This window comes from Dendrobium catenatum, unplaced genomic scaffold (genome assembly GCF_001605985.2).
Source record: "Dendrobium catenatum unplaced genomic scaffold, ASM160598v2 fragScaff_scaffold_1483, whole genome shotgun sequence".
NCBI lineage: Eukaryota > Viridiplantae > Streptophyta > Magnoliopsida > Asparagales > Orchidaceae > Dendrobium > Dendrobium catenatum.
The window spans coordinates 2212451-2233659 of NW_021319945.1; the positions used below are offsets into that span (position 1 = coordinate 2212451).

A 21209-nucleotide genomic window follows, 5' to 3' on the forward strand; every position below is an offset into this window, starting at 1 on the left:
AATTATCGGGTGCCCTTCGTGACCGGCCGGGTCGGTGTCGACACGCCGGTTGTGGGGCTTGGATGTGTCTGGAGAGGATGATAATTACCTGATTTGGATAAGGATGGGAGTTGTCGGAGCTTCATCTAAGCCCATTTTGGCCATCTATAGTACACGTTTCGTGTTCAGACGGTACAGAGATCGCCCAAATCTCTTATAAGAGCCAAACAGTAAAATAACGTGCGGAATCTCTATTTTTTTTTTTCTTTTAATATGGAATACGATTCTGTTTTTGACTTTCTATACAAATTAATTTTTATGTGAGAACTGCTTCTCAGTGAAATAAGCGATTACTGCATTGTTATTTTAGTTTAATAAAGGCTTAAATATAATTTGATTTTTTTTTCATTTTTTTTTTAAATTAAAAATTTTTTTGTTTATTTTCTTATTGTGATCAAATGGAGTTGAGTTTTAATTAATATTTGATACTAATAATGTAATTATTAAATATAGTTGAATTTATAGATTTAACTCAAAATGAAATAATTTATTAAGAATTATTTGATTTGCTTGATAAAGTTTATATATTACTGAAAAATATTTAAAGTTGCATATCTAGATAATTATTTGATATATTGATTTTATATATACTTCTAGAATTATATATAATTTTGCAAATATATAAGATTTATGTCTACATATCAAACATTGACTTCCATAGTTGTATTATATGACTGATTTCTCAGTGATTGTAAATTTTTCAATACATCACAGCAATGGATAAATGTTTATACAACTTTTTTATAAGGGATATTTAAATGGGAAAATTTTTAAAAGGATCATGTTTAAAAAAAGAATTAAGAGAAGGAGCATAATATAATTTTAATTTAAAAAGGAGCAAAAATGCACTGTAAAATCACGTTTTGTTAGAAAACGCAAAAAAAAAGTTGCGTTTTAACAGAAAACGTGAACAGTAATTGCGTTTTCTATTAAAACTCAATTTTTTAATATTTTAAGTTCCATCTAAAATTTTTAAGCTCTTTTTTTTTCCAGCTTTTAAGAGGATGGAAAGATAGAGAGGGAGAGAAAAGGTAGAGAGATGGATGAAGAATGAGAGAGAGAGAGAGAGGCACAAATGAAGAGAGAGAAAATAGAATGAAAAATTATTTAAATTTAAATTTTAAAATTTTTATTAACATTCCGGCTGAACCCTATTTTAAAATAATATATATAAATGTTTTAAATTACATTCCTGCTGAACCCTAAATCCTATTTTAATCGCTAAAGTTTTTTAATATATTAAAATAATTTTTTTTTAATATTTAAATAAAATTATTATTATTTTTTAAAAATATTCACTTAATATAAGAAAGTGATATATTTCTTCTTAAATATATTATTTAAAACATTATACTTAAAATCATGAATGATAATATATTTTAAGTGCATTTCAATGTCAATAATTTTCAAATGACCATGCTCGTGAGCTAATGAGTAAAGTCATCAGGGTTGGCTCAAGCTTTATTTTTTAGCTCATCAAGCTTGACTCGCGACAAATTTATAGAGCTAAGCCCGAGTCGGCTAGACTCGCTGACACCCCTATTTGAGATTGTAATTTTGATGACAATGACAATTTGGAATTATAAAAAGAGATATATTTTGAATCAAAGCGCATGGAAACTTATTACTAAATTATTCAGAAATGGTTTCATGTTTGTTGCATCCTAGAGTATTCGTGGCGGTAGAGAAACATAAAGTTTTGCGTCTTAGCTTTGTACGAAGATCCAACTTGCAATCAGATAGAGAGGGTGCAATATTTATAAGACACGAGAGTTTTTACATAAAAACCCTTGAAAAGGGGGAAAACCACAGTGTTTGGCCTAGTTTGAATGAATCCACTAGTATTTGCAGTTGATTACAAATGAGGCCCTTCCTTGGGGGAAAGGCTTTGGCATGATGTACATCATATAGAGTATATTACATGGTGGGAATATAAAAAAATTAAAAATTACTGTCAATATGTTTGTTTGGTCAGAATGAACTTAGTTGGTGGGCGACGTAAGTCAAAAAGACCATAGTCGACATGCGACGGAGGTCATAAAGATCGTTGTCTGATGAAGGAGGTCGGAAGGACGACATTACGTGGAAGTCTAGCATTGAACATAAGTCCAACGTCGGATAGAAGTCCGACGAATTTTCGATGACGGGTAAAAGTCCGACAAAATTCCGATGATGGGCGGAAGTCCGAAGTTTAACAGGAATCCGGCGACATGTGGAATTCCAGCATTGGGTATGAATTCGGTGACGATCAGAAGTCCGATGTCATATAGGATTTTGGCGATGGGTGCAAGTCCTGCATTGGGTAGAAGTTTATCTAGGACGTCATAAGTCTTGCATCGAATAGAAGTTCAGCGACGAACAGAAGTCTGCCATTAGGTAGAAGTTTGACGTCAGGTAGAAATCCGATGACGAGCGGAGATCCGACGTTGAGTAGAAGTCTGGTGTCGGGTAGAAGTCCAACATCGGGTAGAGATCCGGTGACGAGCAGAGGTCCGCCGTCGAGTAAAAGTCTGACGTCCGGTAGAAGTCCGACGTTGGGTAGCAATTCGGTGATGAATTGAGGTTTGACGTCGAGTAGAAGTCCAGCATCAAATAGAAGTCTGATGTCAATCGACAGTCGGGCAGAGCTCCGACGCCAGGTGGCATTCGGGCAGAACTCCAGCGTTACTTGAAAATCAGACGGAGCTCTGTCGTCACTTGAAAGTCGAGAAGAACTCCAACGGTAGTCGAGGAGGAAATTCTTCCTTCTCTTTTCTCCTTCTCTTATTCTCTTCTCTTCTTGCTTGGGTCCCCTCTTAAGAGAAATGAGGAGCTATTTATAGTTTTCTGAGAGTGGCATGACCAGTAAATAGGAGGAAGATCAGGGGTAAGTTGGGAGTGATTTGAATGAACGGCCGATGTTGAATCCCTTGATCGTTGACCATTTTTCAGGCATTTTAAGGCTCTAATGATATCATAATTTGACGATCTTGGGCTCATTAGATTTGTCTCGTCGAGCCGCTCGATTCGACTTTAAGCATGCCATTTTTGGAAACTATTTGGTAATCCAAATTATGAATTGAACCTTCCGAATGCGCTTCGAATCTTTGATTTGGACTAATTTGAGCTTATAGATTGAGTCGAATTTGGTGTCGTTGGGATCGTATTTCTGAGACGTTCAATTCGACTGTAAGTTTGCTGAAATCGGAGTTCATGTGATCCCGTATTTAATTTTTGAAGTTTTTAACTTGATTTTTTCCTTGAGATTCGTACCCAATCAAGATAATTTTTTGATGATATATCAATGCTCAAATGCCAGTAAGATTATGTGAGCTGAGTATTCTTCCAGGAATATGTAAGATTGTTAGATCATTATGCTCAATTAACGGCCTCCGGCCTCCTTTGTGTGCTCCCATGTTGGCCATACATATTTTATAACAGGCAGGAAAAATAATCTTTATTTGGTCAAAGATTTTAGCACAAAGTCCGCCAGATAATTCTCTTAGAGAGCTGTTAATTGTATCGAATTTAACCAAGTAGCGTGTAGCCTTCTTGATACATAGGAGTTTTTACGTGGAAACTCTCAAAAAGGGGAAACCATGGGATTTGACCCAGTTTAAATGAATCAAGTAGTTTTTGCGGTCGATTACAAATGAGGCCCTTCCTTGGGTGACCGAGGTCTGAAAGGTTGTAGTCTAGCGATGAAGGTCAGAAGGACCGTAGTCGGTGGGCGACGAATGTCAGAAAGATCTTAGTCGATGGTTTTGACCTCCGTCGATGGACGACGGTGGTTAGAAAGACCGTAATAGGTTGAAGATGGTCTAAAATATCATAATTGGGCAACGGATGTCAGAAGGACCGTAATTTATGGGTGACGGTGGTCAGAAAGATTGTATTCGGACGAAAGTTGTTGGAAGGACATAATTGAGTGACAGAGGTTGAAAAGACCATAATCAGCGGGCGAAAATTATTAGAAAGATAGTAGTCGAACGAAGATGGTCTGAAAGACCGTATTTCGACGACGGAATTTACATACAATAAGAGTTAAAATACATAAAAGACTTGGTTTTAGCCTCACATCAACAGTTCAAAAATATGTTAGTGCAAAAAAAAAAAAAGAATTGTTTTTACCCATAAATCAATAAGTTTTTTTTGAAAGAACATAATTGACCATTAGTGCATCTAATCCAACTTTAATCCCCAATCATATCACACTTCCAAACAATGAATTAAAACAGATCATATAACAATATCAATTTTGTTTTGAATCAAAATAGTTTCAAATAAGTCATCTTCATCTTCATAGTGTGATTAGCAAACAAAAATTGAGCTTCAAACATAATTATCAATTATACTATTATATTTCTTAGCAAGCAAATAAAATTTCTAATCAATATGACATTATAAACTAAGTTCATATTTTACAAAAATCCAATATCTCAATTTGCACTATTTGGTGAACTGAAATCAAAGTTGCGTGAACCTCTTGAACTTCTCAAAAGCTCAAGCAACGTTTGGAAAATGGAAAGAAATAGTCAAAAAGCAGCGAACGAACTAATAAAAACAAATGCCCATGTAGCCACCAGAATATGTCCCATCATTGGTTTTCAACAAAATTGTGCGTACTAATTACTTATTCCTCTTAGTTTTAATCAAAATAATTAATCCCTACAGGTTATCAAAGATGCACAAAGTGTGGAATAACAAAAATTAATATGAAATTATTGAACTATTCGTGAAAGTTTGATGGAACTCCCTAAATAGAGAAAGTTCTAAGAGGTTTGGCGCTTGTTGCCGGCCATATTGTGGAGTAAGCACAAAGAAAGACGGCAGAAAGTGACAGCAACTATTGCTTACCAAAATTAGGTGAAATTATTACGTGTGGTCATCGGACTCTATTTAGAAACGAATCAGGACATGCCATGTCATATTTTACTGTGTACCAGGATGACGTGACGCTTCCTAATTCGCATCTAGACTGTCTGATGATGACGCTTAGTTATGAAAAGTAAAGAAAAAAAATGCATAAAAAATTCATGTAGTTATAGGTTCAACTAATTTCATTAAGTTTGAAGCCATTTTAGCAGTTTTTTTTTTCTTATATATTTATACATCTATAATTTAAATTTTTATAATTATCAATAAAATACTCAAATCTCTAAATCTTAAACTGGCCCTTTCTTTACTTTACTTAATTGTAATGGTTTTTTTATAAATGCAAATGCAAAAGTTCAACTCTAAATCTTAAAGTTTTTTATATATCTAATCCGTTATCAAAGCATGTAAAGCTTTCTTTCTACGCCTGAACTGTTTCAATAGGTTACAAAAATCACAGCTCTTTTTTTACATTGTGTTCATCATAGAGCTTTATTAGGGAAAATTATTACGTCCGGTGTTCGGATTCGTCCGGACACTAATCCAGACGCGCCACATCACCCAGATACTCCTAGGACCCAATGTACCCTGGTGATGTGGTGCGTCTGAATTGATGTCCAGACCTGTGACCGTAATAATTCGCCCTTTATTGAACGACTGTGTGCAAGAGAAGCAAAAGTTGGTAATTTAATTTCATTTCTTTCAGATCTGAAGTGCCCTCTTTTCTACTGTGAATAATGGGAAGAAAGAGAAAGAGATGGGGATAGAGAGAAAGAGGGGAGAGGTGTCCTTATGAGTTGTCGATTGATAAATGGCTTTGGGTCAAATCTGGAATTTTGTTGAACGACGTGGTACTCTATGCATGGTTTGAAATTTGAACTTGGAGAAGAGAAAGGCGTAGAAGAAGACTAGAAGCCAAGCAGGGATAAAAGCTGGGTGGACTCTAATGGCGGGGCTTGTCTGGCGCGGTTGGGGCCACTCGCACATGTGAACGGCTCATCGACATTGAAAGATTTAGTTGGTTGGAGTCGCTGTGCGGTGATGATGGCAACGCAAGTTGGTAGCCTGCCGCCTGCAATTTGCCTGATAGTTACGTCTGCAGACTGGAAACAGAAATGGTTGAGTGCAATGTTGTTCATAATGGCGAACAATTACTCGCAGCTTCCTAGCTAGTCTTCCCTGTCATTATTATGGCAAAGAATTTCATTTCCATGAGAATATTCTTAACTAATTTTTTTAGTTCTTGATGTAAGATAATTTTTTTTTTCTTCAGTGTAGAAAGTAATTTTCATGGAATTATAAAGCAAGCTCTATTATATATTTTACAATATATTAAAAGGTTTTTACATACATAACACATATTTGACACATAAACTTCTATATTTACTAATATACCGCATAAAATCTATTTTTACTTCTATTCTACCACTGCATTGAAGCGATGAGTTACTTGTATTGACTGTGAAAGGATGTCATTGACAGGGAAGACGGTAGTTGATAGTGATTTTTGATGGAAGGTTTAAACGGAATGTTAGAATTGATTAAAAGAGGCGGTTTAGATGGTATATTAGTAAATATAAAAGTTTAGATGTTAAATATGTATTTTCAATAATTTTATGTGTTATGTATGTAAAAATACCATTAATGATTTACCATTAAGTTCTCACAGTATAAAAACATAAATTATGCAAAATTACAAAAACACTCTCCTTTTTTTTATTTCTATATATAATTTGTATATGTTTAATAAATATTACTCTCAAAATATTTCATACAATTTTTTTTTTCAGTTTTATTCTCTTGATTACTATCACGTTCAATTTAAATTTTTTAGTTGAAGATTACTATCAATAGTTTTTATAACAAGCAAATTTATACAATCTAGTCAACGTATAGCATTTTTCTAAAAATTACCGAAAATTTAATGACTTGCTCCAGAATTTATCTAAGCCTTGATGCTTATAGAAGCCGCAAGCTGCACCTCTGGTAAACGCACAAGCTGGCTTTCATGGCGGTTATTTGAAAAAAATGAACGGGATAGATTTGATAAAGGCAAATTAATATTGATAATATTCAGTGGTCGCCACAAGTACTGGAATGATAATTACGTTAGCTTAGTATGATAAGATATATATTTTATACACAATAATACATAGAAATGCATGTTCACACCTGCATCCATGTGCATTTAAAACACCTAATAATTTATCCTATTGTTGACTCGTGTGTTATATTTTGTTGAGCAGATTCAGATTTTTTATCATTTTCTAAACCTAGCTCTCAACTTCTGGAGAGATTATTCTGTGCGGATACCAGTCCAGTACAACTTGGTACCAAGCGCGGTACTACTCAGTATCGAGCTCGGTACCGAGGGCGATACACTTTTGAAGTGACGTGGCACATTTTTATTAGTCTCTGGACGACATCCGGTGTCCGCACCTAATAATTTGCCCAGCTTCTGAGACACTTTTGTGTAAGACTTGGGCCTCAGTCAACAGCCTGTTTATCTCAAGGAAGACATGGCAGACAAAGGGCATAAGAAAAGAAATTGAGGCATGGCAAGACTTTGCAATCAGAATTAACGCGCTCCCACTAGCACTTCTACATTGACCTAGCTATACAAACCTTAATAAAATAAATCTTATTTTCAAGCCCAAACCTAGCTAATAAAATGTTTGGGCAATTCTATCCCTACTGGACCTTTTCAATAATACAGTAGGCTTTATCTCACTAGAGCTAACCCAATTAGTCTCACTTCTATTGCTGGATTGTTCTGTTAGATTCCTACAGTGTTTAGTGTAGTACGAAAATGGCAGGTTCTAATTTCGTTGGAGTCCCACCTGCCCACCCCTACCAATCCACTTATCCATTCTTGAATCCAAGGGACTGAGATCAGGTGAATCCATTTTTCCGGTCGAGTTCGGCGAGCAAGTTAATCCATCCGAGTCTTCTGAGAATCTAAAAGGGCTATTACAATTTATATGACCAGGCTCACCATTTACAGATTCGGTGAAATCCTCATAAGTCTGGTTTACTCTACGACCTAATGAGGGAAACAAACAATGATTTAAATGGAAAGGGAAAATACACCATAAAAGATACAAATTTAAATGATTTGGTCGTATAGACAGGCTTGTATCCATTGTAGAAGAGTAATAATAATAATAATATATAAGAAAAATAGCACAAATATACCTCGGATCCCTCGTAACACTAGGTACAATAGTAACTATGACGTGGAAATATTTTGAAATGTAACTTTATGTTGTAGCTATATTATAATTGGGTTGTAGATCAAACATAGTAGGATAATAGATAGCTCATATTTATAGTTTGGACCTCGAGAGATTATAGCAGCACTATTTTATATACCTTATCTCGAGAAATGAACTAACACTTCTTAATTGATTCCTAATGTTGTGTAGACGTTGTGCCCAATTGGATCATTGTTAATCTCTTCATTAATTCTAGGAATTATGATTGCAACACATTCGTATTCATGTACAGCTTATAATGCCTCCATAATGATGTTATAGTTGAGACCTTCCTAAGAGGAACAGTAATGGTTGGCCTGCTTTCCTGAGATGGTACCAGCTCTTGCTTCCACAATCATTAATATCATTGGGTAAACTAGCGAGATTACGATTGTTGCGTCATGGAGTATTCGCGGCGGTAGATAAAATATATAGTTTAACATCTTAGCATTATACGAAGATCCAGCACACAATCAGATAAGAGAGAGGTGTAGCATTCATAAGTGATACCAGAGTTTTTACGTGGAAACCCCTGAAATATGGGGAAAAACCACGGGTCCTGGCCCAGTTTGAATGAATCAACTAGTATTTGCAGTTGATTACAAATGAGGCCGTTCCTTGGGAGAAGGCCTCGGCTTGATGATACAAATATACATCATCTAGAGCGCATTACATGGTAGGAGTTACAATAATCAACATAGGCATGTTTATTTGGTTGGAAGGGCCTTTGTCGGCAAGAGACAGAAATCAGAAGGACCGTAGTCAGCAGGAGACCGGGGTAAAAAAGATCGTTGTCTGTTGATGGAGGTCGGAAGGACCATAGTAGGCGACGGAGGTCAGAAGGACCGTAGTCGACAGGAGACCGAGGGACGTTGTCTGTTGATGGAGGTCGGAAGGACCATATTAGGCGACGGAGGTCAGAAGGACCGTAGTCGGCAGAAGACCGGGGTCAGAAAGACTGTTGTCTGTTGATGGAGGTCGGAAGGATCATAGTAGGCGACGGAGGTCAGAATGACCATAGTCAGAAGGAGACCGGGGTTAGAAAGACTGTTGTCTGTTGATGGAGGTCGGAAGGACCATAATAGGCGACGAAGGTCTAAAAGACCGTAGTCGGCAGGAGACTGGGGTCTGGAAGACCATTGTCTGGTGATAAAGGTCGGAATGACCATAGTAGGCGACGGAGGTCAGAAGGACCGTAGTTGGCAGGAGACTGGGGTCTGAAAGACCGTTGTTGGCAGGAGATCGGGGTCTGAAAGATCATTGTCTGATGATGGAGGTCGGAGTGACCATAGTAGGCGACGGATGTCAGGAGGACCGTAGTCGGCAGAGGATAGGGGTCTGAAAGACTGTAGTAGGAGGGCGGTGTTTCAGGATAACTCTCGGAGTCAAGTGGTGGCCCGGAAGAAGTATGGGCGTCAGGTGGTGGTCCGGTGGAAGTCTGGGTCTCACGTGATGGCCTGGTGGAGCACAGGGCTTTAAGTGGTGGTCCGGCGGAGCAACGACGTCAGGCGGTGGTCCGGCGAAGGTGAAGGCCTCAAGTGGTGGTCCGGCGGAGCAACGGCGTCGGGCGGTGGTCCGGCGGAGGTGAGGGCCTCAAGTGGTGGTCCGGCGGAACAACGGTGGTGGTCCGGCGAAACTCGGGTGGTGGTCGAGGAGGAAAGGAAGCAAGAGCGATCTCCGATCTCTCTCTTTTTTCCTTAAGCTTGGGTCCTCTTTTCAAGAGGAGAGGGAGCTCTATTTATAGATTTCTGGAGTGGCATGACCTGTAAATAAGTGAGAGATCAGGGTAAATGGGGAGTGGTCGGATGAACGGCCGATCTTGAATCCCTTGATCATGCACTGTTCTTTAGGCATTTGAAGCCTTAATGATGTCGGAATTTGGCGATCTTGGGCTCATTGGATTTGTCTCGTCGAGCCGCTCGATTCGAGTATAAGCTTATTATGTTTGGAAACCGTTTGGTAATCCAAATTGTGGTTTGAACCTTCCAACAGCGCTTCGGGTCCTTGATTTGGACCCATTTGGGCTCGAATTGAGTCGAATTTGGCGTCGTTGGGTTTGTATTTCCAAGACGCTCAGTTTGACTGTAAGTTTGCTGAAATCGGAGCTCAGATGGTCTCCGAATTTAATTTCGAAAGTTTCTAACTGTATTTTGCATCGAGATTCGTGCCCGATCAAGATAATTTTTTGTCAACGTATCAACTATGCTTATCTTTGACCAATTGACCAATTGCAACATTCTAGGCTTGAAGATATTTTGGAAGTGTTTTAAACTTTCAGCTATAAGTTGAATGACTTGAATATTATTGGTTCACTAGACTTTACGATCCTGAGCAAAATCAAGATCGAGTATTTAAAAATGGACATTTGTGTTGTTGCATCACTAGAATACTTTTCAATTGATGCTCTCCTGGATTCTGGACTTCCTGACGATCTCTCAATAGATTGGAGGAAACCAGAATAATGCTTGTCATGCGTAGTCTTGCACCTATGGCCAAAGGTTCTTCTAATCAAAGACTGAGAAATAAGAGTCTCAAGCGGTTCACTAACGAAAAATTCTCCTAAACAAATTGGAGAATCTGACAAATGGACCTAGTTCAAATATTAACCAAAATATTATTTCCCAAAGGATAGATGTTCTCATTGTAGGTCTTCTCGGCAAGCTAAGTTATTTTGGATTGCTTTCTTTTTGTTTTTTGTTTTTTTTTTTTTGTCTTGAAAAGAAATGATGTAATATGACGTACTTTTTACTCTGATGAATGCAATTATGTTTCTCTAATATAAGTTTTTTGCGCAACTGAATTTGTCTTTGACAAATGATATGTAGTATATGTTATAAATGAGAGAAAAACTAAGAGTTCCTGAGATTAACTGAGTTTCTGAGGAAAAATAATCATTATCGAGAGGAACTTAGATATTAACTCCTCTGTTGACTTAAATGCTCGAGTGACTCTTCCTTTTGTAATATTTCTTTACATTCCTTAAATAACAACTTGATGTTAACCACCATTTGCCTAGAAAAATATGCTAATTAGCATAATCATAATGATTTGATTGTCATTAATGCATCTTTTTTTCCACAAAAAATTGTATCCATTCTTCTAGGATTTTCAAAAGTAAGATGTACAAAACATTTATGCCCTTTTGTTTCTTCATTTCTACTCTTGCTTCTCATGTTTTCTACTTCCTCGTTGCTTCTCTAAAAAGATACTCATAACACAGTTATAAACTTCACCAGCAACTTCTATGCCCTACAAGTTCTGACGCTTAATCAACACCAAGGGCCTAAAAAAATAGAATAAAAAACATTATACAAACAATTTCATTCTAGGATTTCCTAGGAGAGATGAGAGAACACACAACTCATATAAAACTAATAAGGTGTGTTTATTTGAACAATACTCTGAGATTGGATTAGAGGTTTCCTTTCAATGATGAATTTGTGGATATGTTGATGACCTTTCAAATGGTAAATACTCAATTGACCTAGCATGTCTTCGGTATCCAAAAACAAATCCAATGGCTCTTTGCAAAGATCAGTATTCCTTGGTATGTATATACAACAACAACAACGAATGTCTAGTCTAAAATATAACTCGGATTCATCATCAAGCCATCTCTTGTCAGTAAGAATGTGGAACGTGTCCTCTAGCCGGTGGTTTCACCACCAAATGACATCACAAGTAAACTGTTATGACTGGGCCCCTCTGACCGGGAGATTTTATCGCCAAATGATACCACTACATTATGATCACGACCAAATTCCGTATGTTCCCCAATGGCTCAAATTTTTTTTAGTAATTAATCAATATGGTATAATTGATAAGGCATAAAGCCCTTTGTTAACTAAGGTGGACTCAAATATGTCCTCTTAGGCAAACATTCACCTCAAGTCTACAAGGTACCTTTGTATGAAGCAACTCATGACTGCCGAAAAGGATTCTTCGGTCAGGTTGGGTCGACTACTTCTTCTGACTAAGTAGACTAAGGATCATGATGACTCAGAACGATGGAACCATGAGATCTTGATGAGGTTCATCATCATTCCCTCACCATCTGCTTTAAGTACACGGTGACAAAATTTCAATTTTCAATATCTAATTATGCTGTTGGCATATGTTTGGTATTTAGTGTTTATCCAACAACTAGGTTTAATCAAAAGTTCTCTCATTATCGGGATGGGTAATTAACTATAGGGGCTTGCGCCTATAAGAAACCAGAACTCATATCATAAAGTCCTCGCAAATTTAGGGCGAAATCTCTGGTAATATCTTATCTAAAAACCTAATATGACTTCTGAAAATTTACCCTGAAACATAAACTCATTAAAACTCTCATCGCCAACAAAAAAAAAGGGTAAATTTTCAGAAGTCATAGAGAGGCCGGGGCACGAATTTTTGGAACCCACAATTATAATATGAATTTTTATGGCAATGCGAATCTTAATTGTATAGTGGTTCAATTGATCTCAAATTTCTCAAAAAAATTATATTTGGTAAACCGCCATATAATCATTTTGGATGAATTTTGCATATTTTTTCTCATTTTCATCAAAATAGATGAATTTTTTGTCCAAACAAAATATTGGTACATCATGAATTTAATTTTATGAGCATACTTTCGTGTTCATGCTGTTGATTTAATCAGAAACTCTAAAACAAGTTGTCCTGCATCATAAAGTTTCTAAGTATTAAAAAATAATTCTTGGTAAATAATACATTGTGAACTTCGTATGAAAAAAAAAAAAGTATCAGAATCACATAAATATAACAACTAATTTGAAGAGGTCTACAAAGACACCTTACGAAGGACAGCATATATTATCAAAGCAAGAAGCTCAATAAGGAAACATGGGGGGATATAAGCTGGTAAACAAATAGAGATAATAAACAAATAGAGTAATAACACCCATGCTCAAGCTTAGCATATCATCATCATCAAATAAGCCTTAAAATCTTATATTAAGAAAAAGAATCTAGCAATATTTTAGTTAATTATTCATTTTAAAGAGAGTACAAAGGAATCAAATATATGAGAAAAAATAAAGTTATAAGAGATAATGACAAAATAAAGACTTAAAACAAACTACATCAATCAACGAATCAATTTGGTTTCATGCCAAGATGATTGAATATTGAAGCAATTTTTTAAATTGAGATGATAAAAGAGAATGGATCTTCATATGACTTTTTCATGATATTGAAAAAGCTTATGACCAAGAACTAAATAAATAATTGGTGCGAACTAAAAAAAAGGATATATGTCAAAAGTATGGGAAATTAATTAAAGATAAGTACAATGAAGCAATTGCAATTATAATAGTATCAGAAGTAGTTGGGGACAAAGCTTCCAACTAAAAAAAGATTACATCAAAGATCAACATTGAGTCAATATCTTTTTGTATTATAGTTATGAAAATGCTTATTAAGAATGTACAAATTCAGTTGCCCAAGTATATGCTTACCACAAAAGATAAAATCCTAATTTGTGAGACGTCTGTTAAGATAAAAGAAAATTTAGAGTAATTACGAAAATGTATAGAAAAGATAGAGTGCATAATTAGTAGATATATTGAGCATATGATATAAAATTTTACTGGAGAAGACATTTGCAATTATCAGCCAACATTATTAAAAGATAAAGTGTTACATAAGTTTGATAGGTTTAAGTATGATGAATACATTATACATAAGACTAAAGGCATGAGGAGACTATAAATTCTAAAGTTAAGGTTTTGTGGCTAAAATATAGTATCATGGAAGTATTATATGATAAGAGGATATAAAAAAAACTTATAAGTAAATTTCAAAAAATTAAATTGTAGCGAGTATATAGTTTGGATTTGAGTATTGGACAAATAAAATAGCTATTGATAACACAAAGTGGCAAAAATTGAACCATCATATGAATATGCAATGAAGTTAGGAAAATTTAACTAAAAAAATAATTAAATTAGAAGTATTGCTAAAAGGGAATCTTTTGAAAAAAAATAAACTTAGGTGGTTTAAACTCGCACAACAAAGCATAAAAATTGCACATTAAACAGATAGATAATTATTGTTTAGAGATTAAGAAGGAAAAATGGTAGATCAAAGATAAAATAAATAGGAATTGTTCAAAATAATTTGTAAATAATATATTTAGCACCAAAAGAAATAATAGTTAGCAAGAAGGAACGGAATATGAGGAATCATAAAGTTAAATTGAAAAGTTTAGAATATACCTAATGACGATGATGATGATTCGTCATTTTAACGAAAATCATGAAGCATTGAACTCAGAGGCAGTTGATCTAAGATTACAGATAATAACAAACACATGTTGTAATCATTGAAAAGAGCATTAATTTTGTACAAAATTAAATAGTCAAGTATGAAGCAAGCCAAATTGCATGGCAGGCTCTGATATTTCAAAGTCAATTTAAATGTGCAAAGATATTACATTACCTAATACCACAGTTAATCAGACCACAGGGGTTCAACCACACCTTATCAGAGTTGTAAAGCTTGATGAAGAGGTCGTACGCAAAAAGCATCTAATGTGACATAGGAAGATATAAACAATCAAAATACTATGTATGTGAAAGCAGGATGTTTTAAAAACTCATAGCAAGAACAATAGTACCTTATAGTTGTATTTAAGAGATCCATAGTTACAAGCCCCTGGCTGAACATGCCTAAGTGGTGATGATGAAATTTGTCTAGCACGTTTGCCGACAAATATCTTACCATTTAATAAAGAGTTGGAAACCTCTAATGATTTGGTTGAAACATGAGGATCATTTTCAACAACATGAGGCCCTTCTCTTACAATGTTGTACCTTGAACTAATGGAGATAAATTATCGTCAAAGGAAGAAGATAAAAACTTGAACTGTTCTTTATTTTTCTCCCCATAAGTAACACTACATGATTTTTCAAAGCTTGAGTCTTTTGTAGCTGTAGGCTCAAGTGTAGCTGGACTTGCTGTGGATGAAAAGGATTTTGAGTTAGAAACATTAAGAGACCCTTTTGAATGAAGCATAGCATCCACCTGAGTTTGATTATTTTTGTGAGTATGGGATTCATTTATATCAGCAGATCCGACAATTTCAACTGCAGTCTCCTGGCATTCATTATGGTTATCAGAAAAATTATTTTCAAATTTATCTAATGTTTTGGAACATAAAGTAGTAGTCCTAGAGTTACTAGTCTGACAAAGCCGAACATTCAAGGATCTGTTTGAGCTAGAGGACTTCATATTTGAAGGACCATTCAACTTGCACTTAGCTTCCTCATTATAAAAGTCGACTGCAGTTTAAAGTCATTTGAGGAGGCATTATAAAAAATGTTTGCACTCGCTATCCCATATGGAAAGGATGGAAGATTTACCTTCTCAGAACCAACAAAAGTTCTAGAGCTCTCAAGAATAGTGCAAAAAGATTTCTTTGGGTTAGTAAAGGAAACATAAGAAGAACTTGCGTTGGAATGCTGTCCAGATTGTGCTCCAGTAAGGCCCGCATTTGAAGTAGCAACATGAGGGATCTCTCCAAGGCTGGGCAATGTGCAGTCAGCAGAAGCAGAGGAGTCGATCAAAGAAGTAGCAAATTGCTTTCCAGAAGTACTTGCAGAAGATTTCTGCCTAACATTGCCAATCTGACTGTATGTTTCTGAAGAGAGATCAGACTTTGATGGCACTGATTAATTGAAGGATGTTTCAAAAGATTCCACATCATCTAGTTTTCCATCAATCTCTGGCCTGCTGTCGCCAATGATTGTTTCTTCAGCTTGGCCAGAATTCATAATAGAGATATTTTGATAAGCACTGCAGTGCTCATCATTCCTTTCAGCTTGCCCTCCTTTTAAATCTGCAAAATGAGGCTGGCCTTTAAAATGATCAACAGGTGGAGGATGGCACTCATCCCTGTGTCCTTTCCGCCAAGGGATGATTTACCATTTGCCACAGCTGAAACGTTTCCAGAAGCAGTCTCAAATTATCCAAACAGATAACCTTTGACTGTATAGATTTATAAATATAAAGATTTATCGAGAAACTTTTTTTCCAAAATAAGGACTCTTATGAACAAGGAACAAAAATAAAATATCAATTATATTATACAGGAATAAAATCAGAAGCACACAAAACCATAACAAACTAGTCTTAGAGAAATGCATCATACGCATGCCTACATAAGAAAAAAGAAGTCAACTTTGGCACAAAAATAATGACAGTCAATTAAATGATTCAAAGAAATATATTCAAATAATTCAGCGCTATAGGAGCGGTAACTGGTAGCTGCCTTGTCATCAAATAATGTTCTTTTGGTTATGGCTAAATGAGCTTAGTTCATAGAATCAACAATCACAGCTCAAATTTTCATGCAACTCGTTTGAAATGTTTCATCAATCAATGAAAAACTTCATAATGATAAAAACTGATTGTATCCATGAACTCCTAGACTACAGTACAATTCAAGCAATATTTTAGCATACGATCTAAACGAATCACTAGCATGAATTTTATCCATATAATAAAAAGTATTCCAAGAAAAATTTCAAGCAACATTTTACTGTGAAAATCCATCTATATGAGCGACCAAAATCCCAAATGAAATAATCAAGTTCAAAACCAAGTCATGAACCAAATTGTATACAAACAAAAACAGTTGCTATTATTTGTAACATTCCAGTTATGAACCAAATTGTGGACTAGATACCTTTAATAATTTAAGCAACCAGCACAACCAACCAACCAATATAACAGTCAAAGAGATAAAATGCTCTGAAATTCATAGTTGAAAGCAATGATGTTGATGGAGACCATGGACCATGGACACGCTAAAAATCATTCTAATACAGTGCTACAAGACGGTTTAAAATAGATAAGTTGCTTAACAATTTTCCAATATCATCTTTTGAAGGAAAATGAGAAATTGAAGCTTACGAAGCAAGGCAGTATAATGGTGTTGTAAGCAAGCACCTTAAACTAGGTGGCTGTAAAATGCAAGAGAAGGAAATCAAGGGAAACCCGAATAAGAGAATGTGATTAATTGATTATGTTAATATGTTTTTATTAAGTCCTCATCTTTTCCGCCATCTACAGTCTTAATCATACGAGAATACCTATTTTTCCCTTGAAGGTCATCTAATTCAGTTCACCGAACCTCCGTTTACTTTTCTCTTCATTTAATGTCTTATATATATATATATATATATTATAACCAAATTTGTTGTAAGGAGGCAAATTTTGATATTTTCTAACATAAATAATTATTACCCGAATAGAAAGAGGATTTCCTGGAATTCTCTATTTTTTTTTCTTTGTTGTTCGGTATCTATACCAGATTGACATCAAATACATGGCTGACAGCAGCAAGAACAAAACTCATGGTGATGATCACGGCTTGGATACTTTACAAGTAGCTCAATCGACTCTTGAACAAATGTTGGCATCAAACTACAGGTAATTGGTCATGGGATTGCGACAAGAGATTCAAGCATTCGGCATAATCGCTTCGGCAATCACACTGATGAATTGTTCGTGTTCTTAAAAGATGAGAATATTAATTACTACATCAAAAATATGTCTTATCCGACCATCAATCTCTCCCATTTCTACACTCTTTGAAAATTTCAAATCATATGTAAGGTTAATGGTTGATGTTCTTACAAAAATTAAGCTTTGCTCCCAAGCATAAAGTTGGCACATCCAATAGGATAGCAAATGCACTCAACTGACAAGCTAGCATACTCGTGGTTAATCAAATAAAAATTATTGGAATTTCTCGATGTAAAAACCACACTTCAGTCAATGATCATACAATACTTCAAACCGGACATAGTTAGTAAAGAAAATGCACGTTGAAGGACTTGTGGCTCATACAAGAAGAGATAAAACACTGTAGTTATTACAGGCTATATTCTTTTGGTTCAGAGAGATGTTTGCTAGTATGTGGAAAGATGTCATATTTACCTAGTGTACAAAGGAAGAACACAAAACACTAGTATACTCAATTGCCAATTGTGAAATCCATTTGAGAAGATTTTAGTCTTGACTTTGCTTTAGGATTACTAAACAAATGTGGAGTGGATTCAATCATGGTGGTTGTAAATTGTTAGATATTGGTCCAGATTTTTGTTTACTTTCTTTAGTTTCTTGTATAGCTCATATTGCCTTTGGTGTGTTGCTTTGTGTAGCCAGTTGCCTATAAATAAGAGCAATAGGCTGTAATAGAGAGTAAGCCAATCAATAAAGAAATCTATTCAGTTTGCTCTCTCCCATTCTTCCCTCTCCTCCCTCTCTTCCAAGAAGCTTAATGAGCTTCATCTTCTTCCAAGAAATCTCAACAAATTGGTATCAGAGCTAGGTGAAGGTGGAGGAAGCTTCTTGCTCAAGAAATCAAACTAGAGGAGAAGAGGCGGTTGCGTGGGCAGGGGTGTAAGTGAGCCGAGCCGGCTCGAACTCGACTCGTTAACGAGCTCGCGAGCCGAGCTTATCAAGCCGCGAGCTCGAGCTCGAGCTTAAACGAGAGCTCGTTTGCTAAACGAGCTCGAGTTCGAGCTCGGTGAGAGCTCGCGAGCCAAGCTCGATTGATTATTTGAATTAAAAAAAATATAAATGATTTAAGGCGGTAATTCAAAATGAAGAAGGCGGGTCATCGGGTGGGAATTACAAAAAACTCAACCTGCAATTTGGTATTTCCTACCATAAAATAATATATAATGTTACTTTTATTTGAATCAAATTAATGAAAACTACTGAGCTTGCTTTTATTATTTTTGGGAAAGGTAAAATGCTGCAGCTTACTTTTACTTTTTTGGGGAAAGGTAAAAAGCTATAGCAAGCCTTCTCTTCTCCCTATATGAAAAAAAAAATAGATTTTATTTTCAATGTCTTCTCCGATGGCAAGCTCGACGGGATGACACAGATGAGGATGACTCGCTCGAAGGCTGCCCGGACCGCCGAGGCTCGCGAGCCTGCTTGGACTCGATAACATTGGGACGAGCTCGAGCTCAAGCTCGCTTTCCAGCTGACGAGCTGAGCTTGCGAGCTTATTAGAGCTTGAGCTCGAGCCTATAATCGAGCTCGAATGATAAACGAGCTCGAGTTCGAGCTCAACCTGACTCGACTCGAAAGCTTATCAAGCTACTCGATTATATTATATATATTATATTTATAATATTATTTTTTTAAGAAAATTAAAATCTTATTACATAATATATGCTATACGGTTAAAAAAAAAAATCTTGGCCCGCTCTTTTCGTAATATTTTTCGCCCTCCTCATGCCCTAGCCGCATCATGCAACCCAGTCTCTCTTCTCCCTCGGTTGAAGACTCGAAGCAGCGCCGTCATGCTCTCATACGAGACGAGAGTCGAGAGTCGAGACCCCTCTTAGGTCTTGTCTGGCCCTCGCTCACGCAAAGACCCCTCTTAGGTCTCGTTTGGCCCTCTCTCACGCGACTGCAACGGTGAGCCGACGGCAGGTATTTTCTTCCCTTTGGTATTTTCTTCTTTCTTTTACTGGTTTTATTTTCCCCTCTTCTTTCTTTAGTTCATCTCATTCCTCTTTCTTTCTATGTTGATTTCTAAAATCACCAAAGTGAGGGTTTTGTGTTGATTTCTCAATCTCTGTAGATTTACCTTTTTTTTTTCTTAATGTAGATTTTCTCAAATCAGTGGTGAGCCGGCAGGTAATTTTTCTTCTCTTCTTTTTTAACGTAGATTGACGATTTGAGGCTTGAGCTTCTTTGTTTTGGAAACAACAAACTTCATGTCTTCACTTGAATTTGTTTATACATGAATTGATGGATGTATGGATGAGTGGATTTTCTTTTTCTTTGGGTGATTTTTGTTTAGATATTCTGATCCAAAACTTTTCTGAATTTTTTTTTAAAACAGATGACGTTGTTATCCTATAGCAGCAAAGTGAGGGTTTTCTGAATTTTTTTTTTTAAACAGTTCTGAAATGTTTGGGGAGTGCTTTTTATTCCATTGATAACAAATTATCCAACGCTTAATTCATGTTTACTTTTTATGTACATGAAATTTATTCATGTTTGTGTTAATTCCGTTAGAGTATCATGTTTGGGGAGTGCTTTTTATTCCGTTAAAGTGAGGGTTTTCTGAAATTTTGAATATGGCTATTGATTATGCAGCCTATCAAGAATGATTGAGGATTTATGCAAATAGGATTTTGCTTAGTTTTTATTGTTTGATCTGACTGGTATGATGATAGAGATGTTGACGGCTTGTTGGCTCATTGAGCATTCATAAAATTGAAACAGCAAACTTCAAGTCTTCGTAGAATTTTTCTGAAATTTTTTTTAAAGCAGATCTGTTGAGTTTAGTTTAGATATATGTTCATAGAATTTTTTTTTTTTCATATTTTAAATGTTAGATGAGGCTTTTTTTTGGCTGCTAACAGTTATATTTTTACTCTTTCACAATTCTTATAGTTTTTGTTGAGAGTTTTGGTAGTTCTATCAGTTTTTTTTTATAGATGTCATCAATTTTCATGCTATTGTTATTTTGTTTAGAATGTCAACACCAGTAAGTATGGAAGGAGATAATATTGAACCTGCAAATACCGGGATTGAAAGACTTGATAATCATATTCATTCTTATGTTGGTAGTCAACCTGCGAATGAGGATAATACACATATTGATGACAATGGGATTGACGAAGAGGTCGAGAAGTGGACTAATGAAAATCAAGTAAATGATATTGATGAAGTTGATGTTATTATAGGAAAAAATAAAAGGTAAAAAAGATCCAAAGTTTGGGATGAATTTAAGGAAGTAATTCTTCCAGCTGGGCAAAGAAAAGGAGAATGTGTGCATTGTAAAAAACAACTACTTATTAGAGTTACTAGTGCTACTACACAATTTAAAAGGCATTTGAACTATTGTGCTGCTAGGATTCGTGCCTTAAAAAAACAGAAAATTTTACATTTTCAACCAACAGATTTAGAGAACTCATTCTCCCAAAGCAGTCAAGATGGTGGAATGTTGACCACCTTTAAATATGATCATCAAAAAGTTAGGGAGATGATTGCACATTATATATTAATTAATGAGAAACCATT

General features: G+C 35.7%; 1 long non-coding RNA gene across 6 annotated transcripts; it reads right to left on the minus strand.

The window, feature by feature from the left end:
- Positions 1-5572: 5572 nt before the first annotated feature.
- On the minus strand, positions 5573-16146 carry LOC110115441. Of its 6 annotated transcripts, XR_003702840.1 has the most exons (5): positions 15515-16146; positions 14770-15433; positions 14592-14680; positions 14369-14437; positions 13407-13641 (listed from the first exon to the last, which is right to left on the minus strand). It is a non-coding gene; the product is annotated as an uncharacterized LOC110115441 (long non-coding RNA). The 6 variants fall into 6 exon arrangements; XR_003702838.1 differs by lacking the exon at positions 13407-13641 and adding an exon at positions 5573-5996 and having other exon boundaries at positions 14770-16146; XR_003702837.1 differs by lacking the exon at positions 13407-13641 and adding an exon at positions 5573-6072 and having other exon boundaries at positions 14770-16146.
- Positions 16147-21209: the final 5063 nt, after the last annotated feature.